Consider the following 11,145-nt stretch of genomic DNA (forward strand, 5'->3'; position numbering starts at 1 on the left):
CGTTTGATAGATGTAGAAATTAAGTAACTTGCACGGCGTACCTCCTTGGCCCCTCCTGCTAGAGACATCTAGAGTGGAACTTACTGGCTCATTAGTTGGCACCTCTTACCCCTGCTCCCAAGTCCCTGTATCTGGCTCCATAGCTGGGAGGGGACTTTAGGAACATTTTGGGTCAGGACATTCCATTTTTACTCCTTCCCCCCCCCCTGCCCCCCACACATCCAAATTACCTGCTTTTGGGGGATTTCATCTTTATAGGCACCAGGAAAAAATTTCAAAATTAGGTTAGACACGTGCTGGTGGTTAAAAGAAACCTAAGAGGGATAAAGACGAAAAGAGTTTAGGTAATAAAAGAAGGTGAGTGACATAGAAACATGACATCAAGAACACAGTAAAAGATTCTGGAGAAACTAGTGAGAGGCTGTTATGGACTTCCCAAGGTTTGACTGTCATGGACATTTGACTCAGTGCAGACACTTTAGTAAGACATTTTAGTAAGAATAACAATCCTTACCAATGGCCAACAGATACCGGAAAAGATGCTCAGCATCACTAATCACCCTGGAAATGCAAATCAAAACCACAAGGAGATGCCACTTCACAACAGTCAGAATGGCTATCATCAAAAAGACAAGGGATAACAAGTGTTGGCAAAGATAAGGAGCAAAGGTAACTCTTTTTTTTTTTTTTTTTTTTTCCAGATGCTTCTTGTACGCCCCACACTGGGGATTTCTTTTTAATTAAATCTTTATTGTTCAGATTATTACAGTTATTCCTCTTTTTTTCACCCATAGCTCCCCTCCACCCAGTTCCCACCCCACCCTCTGCCCTCACCCCGACCCCACTGTCCTCATCCATAGGTGCACGATTTTTGTCCAGTCTCTTCCTGCACCCCGACACCCCTTTCTGCCCGAGAATAGCCAGTCCATTCCCTTTCTATGCCCCTGATTCTATTATATTCACCAGTTTATTCTGTTCATCAGATTTTTTTATTCACTTCATTTTTAGATTCACTTGTTGATAGATGTGTACTTGTTGTTCATAATTTTTATCTTTTTTTTCTTCTTCTTCCTCTACTTAAAGAATGCCTTTCAGCATTTCATATAATACTGGTTTGGTGGCGATGAACTCCTTTAGCTTTTTCTTATCTGTGAAGCTCTTTATCTGACCTTCAATTCTAAATGCTAGTTTTTCTGGGTAAAGTAATCTTGGTTGTAGGTTCTTGCTATTCATCACTTTGAATATTTCTTGCCACTCCCTTCTGGCCTGCATAGTTTCTGTTGAGAAATCAGCTGACAATCTTATGAATACTCCCTTGTAGGTAACTAACTGTTTTTCTCTTGCTGCTTTTAAGATTCTCTCTTTGTCTTTTGCTCTTGGCATTTTAATTATGATGTGTCTTGGTGTGGTCCTCTTTGGATTCCTTTTGTTTGGGGTTCTCTGTGCTTCCTGGACTTGTAAGTCTATTTCTTTCACCAGGTAGGGGAAGTTTTCTGACATTATTTCTTCAAAGAGGTTTTCAATATCTTGCTCTCTCTCTTCTTCTGGCACCCCTATAATTCGGATGTTGGTACGCTTGAAGTTGTCCCAAAGGCTCCTTACACTATCTTCATATATTGTGGATTCTTTTTTCTTTTTTCTTTTCTAGTTGGGTGTTTTTTGCTTCTTCGTATTTCAAATCTTTGACTTGATTCTTGCGATCCTCTAGTCTGCTGTTGGATCTCTGTATAATATTCTTTATTTCAGCCAGTGTATGCTAAATTTCTGTTTGGTCCTTTTTATATCCTCGAGGGTCTCACTAGATTTATTGAGGGTCTCACTAGATTTATTGAGGGTCTCATTAAGTTTATCGGCGGTTTCTAGAAAATTCTTGAAAAACCTTAGAAGTGTGGTTTTGAACTCTATATCCAGTAGTTTGCTTTCCTCCATTTCTGTCATTTGTGACCTGTTTCTTTGTCTCCGCATTTTGGCTGCTTCCCTGTGTTGATAGGGTGGCTTTCTGTGCTAGGCGTCCTATAGGGCCCAGTAGCTCAGCCTCCCCAATTACCTGAGGTGGACACGCTTTTTTTTTTTTTTTTTTTTTTATAAATGTGACTCTTTTTTTAAAATATTTTATTGATTTTTTACAGAGAGAAAGGGAGAGAGATAGAGAGTTAGAAACATCGATGAGAGAGAAACATCGATCAGCTGCCTCCTGCACATCTCCTACTGGGGATGTGCCCGCAACCCAGGTACATGCCCTTGACCGGAATCGAACCTGGGACCTTTCAGTCCGCAGGCCGATGCTCTATCCACTGAGCCAAACCGGTTTCAGCGAGGTGGACACTCTTGGTGCACCCCTTTGTGGGCTTTGTGCACAGTCTTGTTGTAGTTAAGCCTTGATTGTAGTTGGTATCACTGGGAGGAATTGACCTCCAGGCCAATTGGCTGTGAGAATCAGCTGTGTCTACAGTGGGAGAACTGTGCTGGAGACACCCTTATGGGGCAAGACTTGCTTCAGTGGGGCTTTGGTGCTCATTGAGTCTGCCCCCTGAGTGTGTTCCTTATGGATATGAGAAGTTGTAATCTGGATGGTCCCACTCTGACCACTGGGTACACTGGCACTTGGATCTCTAAGGAGGTGCTAATTTAGCCTCTGCCTGAGGCTACCCAGCAGGAGCTATGGAGAGATCTGCAGATTCCTCTTCTTTGTTTTGGATTTGGAGGTGCCCAGATGAGGCCCAGCTGTGAAGCAATGCAAGCTGCTGTGGGGCTTTGGACCTTCTTTTGGATGTTCTGGATCTCTCTGACCCAGCTGCAGTTTGTTAGGTAATTTTAGATTGCAAAAGGCCAGGTCATTCATATGCAAAAGCCTCTGCCACAACTTGGGTGGGGCGGGGTCTCAGGGAATCAACAGGGCGGAGCAAACAGCTATGGCTGATCCTCAGTCCTGCCCTAAGAGGCCCTGGGTCTCAGTGTCCCTCGGTAATCACTGCAAGCACCTCTGAGAGAAAGCCGCCCTCAAGTTCCAACTGATGCCAGACAGTCCAGTTTCTCCCCGTATGAGTCTGGGTCTCCAGAGACTCACCTGGAATGGGAGTTCAGAGCAGTCGGGGGCTTGAGACTCCCTCCCGATTGAAAAAGACAACCACGTCCTCAGTTGCCAGCCCTTTCCATGTGCGCCTCCGTACCTCTGCACTTTACTTCCGCACCTCCTCTGAGTCTCATTGTGCTTTTCTCTTTCCTTCTAGTTGTAGAATTTCCACTCAGCCAGCCTTCCTGTGGTTCTGGATGATGTCCGTTTTGTCTTTTAGTTGTATTTTTGAAGTGGTTGTGTGAGGCAGCAATTTCCAGTGTTTACCTATGCCGCCACTTGGTTTCTCCACAAAGGTAACTCTTGTAAATGGTTAGTGGGAATATAGATTGTTGCAGCCACTAAGGAAAACAGTGTGAAGGGTTGTGGAAACACTAACTTGAAAAGCTATATGTGCCCCATATTCACTACAGAGTTATTTACAACAGCTACGATACAGAAACAACCTAAGTGTCCATCGATGGATAAATGGATAAAGGATATGTATACACACACGCACAAAATGGAATACTGACTACTATTCAGCCATAAAAAAGAATTAAATCTTTCCCTGGCTGGGTGGCTTAGTTGGTTGGAGTGTCATCCAGTACACTGAAAGGCTGTGGGTTCAATTCCCAATCAGGGCACATCCTAGGTTGAAGGTTCAGTCCCTAGTCTGGGCATGTCTTGGAGGCAACCAATTAATGTTTCTCTCTCACATTGATGTCTCTCTCTCCCCCCCCCCTCCTTCCTCTCTCTAAAATCAATATTTTAAAAATATCCTCAGGTGGATTAAAAAGAAAAAAAAGAGTGAAATCTTGCCATTTGTGATAACATGAATGCACCTTCAGGGTGTTATGCTAATCACACTAGGTGAAATAAGTCAGACAGAGAAAGACAAATACCATATGATCTCACTTATACGTGGAATCTAAAATGTTTAAGAAAACTCATAGATACATAGGACAGATTGGTGGTTGCCAGAGGCAGTGGGTAGGGGCAAGCAAAATGGGTGAAAGATACAAATTTTCAGCTATAAAGTAAATAAGTCCTGGGTTGTAATGTACAGCAACGTGACTATAGGTAATAATAATAATAATCTACTATATACTTCAAAATTGCTGAAAGAATAGATCTTGCCCTCATCACAAGAAAAAAATGTGTAAGTATGTATGGGGATGGGTGTTAACTGGACTTATGGTGGCCATTTTCCAATATATACAAATATAAAATCATTACATTGTACACCTAAAACTAATATAATGTTAATTATACCACCACCTAAACAAAAAGAATAACACGCTGGCCTACCTGAACTGGGGATAAAATGGCCTGAAAGTATAATCTCCATGATGAAAGTAATTTAAAAAAATATTTTTATTGATTTCAGAGAGGAAGGGAAAGATAGAAAGTGAATCATTGATCAGCTGTCTCCTGCACACACCCCCCCCCCCCCCCCCGGGGATCAAGCCTACAACCTGAGCTGTGTCCTTGACCAGAATCGAACCCAGGACCCTTTAATCAGCACTCTATCCACTGAGCCAAACCGGCTAGGGCAAAAGTAATTAAAAAAAAAAAAGATTTCTGAGATGAGAAATGGTGGTTATTATATTCGGAGCTATTAAGATATGGTTAAAAATGATATCAACTAATTTTCAATGCTTCAAAGGCAACTGAGAAGAGACTGTGATGTCACAGGTCAGAGTTCTGTTCTTGGGGTTCTCCTAGTTGATATTTTACCTCAAAATGGCACAAAGCTAGGCAGGACAGTTAAAAGGTTAGAAGACCAAATACCAGGATTCAAAAAGATCTTAATAATTTGAAACTAAAATGATGAGCTTTTAAAAGGTAAAGTGTTTCATTTAGGTTCAAATAATTAATTGCATCAGTACAAGACAGGGTGGGAGGGGAGTTAGAAATTCTTGATAGCCCCAAACTCACTATGAATTCACATGCAACCTGGCCGCCCGTGCAGTTTTCAGTTATATATCAGCTGGAGCATAGCGTCTACAGGAAGGGAGGGAGTGCCCATTGTCCTTTGTTCTGAGCACGTCGCATCCCGTTCCTGTGGGCACTCCCAACGGTGGACAAGAGGATATGGATTGTGTCTGGGAGGGAACTCTGGGGCCCTTGTCAAGTGCGTTATGATTGAGGAAATGCGGATGTTTACCCTGGAATGACCCGGCACACACCTGCTGCCTCCATCAGTTCGTAGGCTGTGTGGAAGCGCGCAGACATCGCCACAGACAGCGGAGCTGGTGCTGAGTTGGGAATTGTAGAAGGCAGATCGGGGCTCAGAGTGAAGAGGCGCTTCTTGATGTTCCCCCACATTTCATCATACAGCCAGGTCTCCAGAAGATTTTGTGTAGAGACCTTGTGGACAAAGCTATGTCCCTCCCATCTCGGTGTCCCCAGAGCACCAGTGGCCGGAGCACTCACCATTCCTGGTGCAGGTTTGGTGAGAGGCTGAATAGCACTTCGCATGATGCACCCACCATGTCCTCTCCATAAGGTGACTAAGATCAGCAGTCTTTTCTGCATTCTGGGCATTAATTCCAGCTGAGAAGACATGTGGATTCTTCCATTGTCTCTTGAAGACTTTAAAAGATTCCATTTCCTCTAGAAACACTAGAGTTAAAAAACAAACAAAAAACTCCTCTCATAAATTTTGGAAACATGTGAGAACCCACCCTCTGACCTGAAAACAAGTATGTTGCCAAGGATGGACCTATCCCCCTGCCTTATCCTCAACCCTGGGGCAACCATTATCCTAAATTTTCTGTTTATCAACTCCTTGGTGTGTGTTTTTTAGTTATAGTTTTATAATATAAAGTTATTTTGCTTGATTTTGAACTTCATAAAATATTATGCTATATGTTGGTTTTCTGAGACTTTTTTGATTTATCATTTTCCCTAAGACTCATTCTTACTTATGCATATTGCTGACAGTCACCCATTTTCACTGCTGGGTAATATTCCATTGTGTGGTCACAGTGTGATTTCCTTATCCATACTGTGATGGACATTTGATGAACATTTCAGTCACTTCCAGTTTTTGTCTTTTCTGAGCAATGTTGCTGCGAACATTTTTCCAGATGCCTCTTGGCACCCAAGTGCAAGAGTAACAGCAACACTAGGGTACATACCTAGAAAAGGAATCGCTCGGCCTCCAAATTGTTTCTCGAGTGGCTGTACCATTTCACATTCTTACCAGAAGTTCATGAGGATTGATTGAGATAGGATGACACTGTTGCTTTAATTTATAGTTGTCTGTTTATTAAGCTGAGTTTGTCATCTCTCCTAAAGTTTATTTGCCATTAACTTCTCCTCTTCTGAAAAATATCTATTCATGACTTTGGCCCATTTTTTTGGGATAGCATGACTTTTTCTTGTTGATATTCTGTAGTGCTTTAAAGTTAATACTTTATTGATTACACATATTGAAAAATTAATTCCCAGATTGTTAAAAAAATTTATTTTGGAATAATTTTAGATTTACAGCAGGGTTGCAAAGTTTGTACAGAAAATTTCATCCCCTACTTACCCAACTTTTCCTAATGTTCACATCTTACATTACTAAGGTGCATTTGCCAAAACAAAGAAACCAACATTGGTTATTAATAGTTAATAACCAACTATTAACAAAATTCTAGATTTTATTCAGAGGTTACCTGTTTTTCCAGGACAATTCAAGATACTGCTATGCATTGACTTTCAATTCACTTTATGTTGTCTTTGATTAATGGAGTTTTCAATTTTCATGCAATTGCATTTACTAATCTTTTCATTCATAACTAGTACTGTGGGGAACTTGTTTAAGAAATTATTCCTTATTGAATCTTATTAAAATCATACCAAGCATATTCTCCTACTACAATGCTTTGAAATTAGAAATCAACTGCAAAAACAGGAAACAAACTTCATCCATCCACAAATATGTGGAGATTAAATAACATGCTATTAAAAATGACTGGGTCAAAGATGAAATAAAAGGTGAGATCAAAAGACACATAGAGACAAATGAGAATGACAAAACTTTTGGGATGAAGTGAATGCAGTGGTAAGAGGGAATTTTATATCATTACAGGCCTACCTCAAAAAACAAGAAAAATTCCAAGTAAACAACCTAACATGCATCTCAAAGAACTAGGAAACACAACACAACAAACAAACAAAAAACAAAAACAGCCCAAAGTCTGCAGAAGAAAGGAAATAATAAAAATTAAAGCAGAATTTGCCCTAGTTGGTTTGGCTCAGTGGATAGAACATTGGAGCATAGACTGAAGGGTTGCAGGTTTGATTCCAGTCAAGGGTACATACCTCAGTTTCAGGCTCATCCCTGGCCTGGTCGGAGTGTGTGTGGAAAGCAGCCAATTGATGTGTCTCTTTCACATCGATGTTTCTCTCTCTGTCTCTCCCCCTTCCTTCCACTCTCTTTAAAAATCAATGGAAGAATATCCTTGGGTGAGGATTAACAACAACAACGACAACAAAATTAGTGCAGAATTAAGAGAAATAGAGAACAAAACGACTTATACAAAAACTTAATGCAACAAACAGCTGGTTCTTCAAAAAGATTAATAAAATTGACAAACCTCTGGCTAGACTCACTAAGGAAAAAAGAGAAAGGACTCAAATAAATAAAATCAGAAATAAAAGAGAAGTTACCACAGACATCACAGTAAAACCAAGATCATACAAGAATACTATGAAAGACTGTCTGCCACCAAATTCAATAACCTAGAAGAAATGGATAAGTTGCCCTAGCTGGTTTGGCTCAGTGGTTACAGTGTCAGCCGTGGACTGAAGGGTTGTGGGTTCAATTCTGGCCAAGGGCACATACCTTGAATGCAGGCTCAATCTGTGGCCCCATTTGGGGTGCGTGCGGGAGGAAACCAATCAATGTGTCTCTCTCATATCAATGTTTCTCTCTGTCTCTCCCCTTCCCTTCCACTCTCTAAAAATCAATTCAAACAGTCAAAGATTTGATACATATCCTTCTCCAACTCTTCAAAAAAAAAAAATCAAAGTAGAGGCAATACCTCCTTACACATTTTATGAAGCCAACATAACCCTGATACCAAAACCTGGCAAGGATAACACAAAAATAGAAAACTACAAACCAATATCTCTGATGAATACAGATGCAAATATCCTAAACAAAATATTAGCAAATTGGATACAATACATCAAAAAGATAATACAAATGCAGGGGAGGGTGGGAGGGTGGGAAGAGATCAACCAAAGAACTTGTATGCATATATGCATAACCCATGGACACAGACAATAGGGTGCTGAAGGCCTGGTGTCGGGGGCAGGGTGGGCTAGAAGGGGTCAATGGGGGAAAAAGGCGACATATGTAATACTTTCTTTTTTTTTTTTAATATATTTTATTGATTTTTTACAGAGAGGAAGGGAGAGAGATAGTTAGAAACATCGATGAGAGAGAAACATCGATCAGCTGCCTCCTGCACATCTCCTACTGGGGATATGCCCGCAACCCAGGTACATGCCCTTGACCGGAATTGAACCTGGGACCTTTCAGTCCACAGGCCGACGCTCTATCCACTGAGCCAAACCGGTTTCGGCTGTAATACTTTCAATAAAGACTTTTTTTAATTTAAAAAAAGATAATACATCACAATCAAGTGTTCAACATATGAAAATCAATCAATATGATACCCTATATTAACAAATTAAAGCATAAAATAGATGCAGAACAAAGCATTTGATCAGATACACATCCACTTATGATTAAAACACTCAAACAGTGGTTCTCAACCTTCTGGCCCTTAAAATACAGCTTCTCATGTTCTAACCCAACCATAAAATTATTTTCGTTGTTACTTCATAACTGTAATGTTGCTACTGTTATGAATCGTAATGTAAATATCTGATATGCAGGATGGTCTTAGGCGACCCCTGTGAAAGGGTTGTTCGACTGCCAAAGGGGTCGCGACCCACAGGTTGAGAACCGCTGCAATAAAATGAGCACAGAGGGAAAAATACCATTAAAATATTATTAGAAACAATAAATACATACAATGGCAGGATACAAAATCAGTGTGCAGCCTGGCTGGTGTGGCTCAATGGTTGAGCATCGACCCAGGAACTAAGAGGTCACCGGTTCGATTCCCGGTCAGGGCACATGTCCAGGTTGCAGGCTCGATCCCTAGTAGGGGACGTGCAGGAGGCAGCCCACTGATGTTTCTCTTTTATCAATGTTTCTATCTCTCTATTCCTCTCCCTTCCCCTCTCTCTAAAAATCAATAAAAATATACATTTAAAACAATAGGGTACAGAAATCCACTGCATTCCTATATACTAACAATGAAATTTCATGGGGGAAATGGAACAAAACAATTCCTTTTGCAATTGCAACAAAAACAATAAAAAATCTAGGAATAAACTCAACAAAGGATGTAAAGGACCTAGATATTGAAAACTACACAGCATTATTTTAAAAGATTGAAAAAGATACAACAAAATGGAAAACTGTTTCATGTTCATGGATTGGAAAAACCAACATAGTTAAAATGTTTGTATTATCCAAAGCAATATATAGATTTTATGCAATCTCCATCAAACTCCCAATGACATTTAAAAAAAAAGAACAAAACATCAACAGATTTGTGTGGAACCACAGAAGACCTCAAATAGCAAAAGAATCCCAAAAGAAAAAAAAAGAAGAATGAAGTTGGAGGTATCATACTCCCTGACTTCAAATTATATTACAAAGCGACAATAATCAGAATAACATTGTAGCCCTGGCCAGTGTGGCTCAGTTGGTTGAGTGTTATCATTGGTTTGATTCCCTGTCAGGGCACATGCCCAGGGTTGAGGGCTCGATCCAAGTAGGGGGCAAGAAGGAGGCAGTTGATCAATGTTTCTCTGTCACATTAATGTTTGTCTTTCCCTCTCTAAAATAAAAATTAATTAATTATTTAGTTAATTACTTAATTAAAGAAAACAGTATTGTATTGGCAGAAAAACAGACACACAGACCAATGGAACAGAATTGAGAGCCTAGAAATAAACCCACATGTATATGGGCAAATAATTTTTGACAAAGGAGCCAAAACATACAATAGAGAGAGAAAAAAAAACCTCTTCAATAAATAATGCTAGAAAAATTGGAAAGCCATGTACAAAGAATGAAACTAGACTACTATTTGTCCCCATATACAAAAAATAACTCAAAATGCATCAAAAACCTAAATATAAGACCTGAAACAATAAATTACATAGAAGAAACCTAAGTACTAAACATATGGATTTGAGTCTTATAGAAGGTTTTATGAATTTGACCTCAAAGACAAGGCAAAAATAAATGAATGGGACTATATCAAACTAAAAAGCTTCTGCACAGCAGAGGAAACTGCCAAAAGGACAAAAAGGCAACCAACTGAATAGGAAAAGATATTTGCAAACAACAGCTCCAACAGGAGGTTAATATTCAAAATATATAAAGAACTCATACAACTCAACACCAAACAAACAAACAAACAATAATCCATTTGAAAAGTGGGCAGAGGACCTGAACAGACACTTCTCCCAAGAAGACATATAAATGGCCAACAAGTATCAGAAAAGATACTCAACCTCACTAGCTATTAGGGAAATGCAAATCAAGCTACCATGAGATATCACCTCACACCTGTTAGAATAGCTATTATCAACAAGATAAATAATAACAAGTGTTGGAGAGGCTGTGGAGAAAAATAAGCCCTCATTCACTGCTGGTAGATACAGCCACTATAGAAAATAGTATAGAGGCTATTCCTCAAAAAATTAGGAATAGAATTACCATATGACCCAGCAACCCCTCTTCTGGACATCTACTCCAAAAATTTAAAAACATTTATTCACAAAGATATATGCAACATTATGTTCAAAGATATATGTTCATTGCAACATTATTCATGGTGGACAAGACATGGAAACAACTGAAGTGTCCTTCACTTGACAATTATAAAGAAGACTAGGGGCCCGGTGCACGAAATTTGTGCACTGGGTGTGGGGGGGCGGGGGAGAGTGTCCCTCAGCCCAGCCTGCCCCCTCTCACATACTGGGAGCCCTCAGGCGTTGACCAC

The sequence above is a fragment of the Myotis myotis genome, unplaced genomic scaffold, assembly GCF_014108235.1.
Source record: "Myotis myotis isolate mMyoMyo1 unplaced genomic scaffold, mMyoMyo1.p scaffold_m19_p_3, whole genome shotgun sequence".
NCBI lineage: Eukaryota > Metazoa > Chordata > Mammalia > Chiroptera > Vespertilionidae > Myotis > Myotis myotis.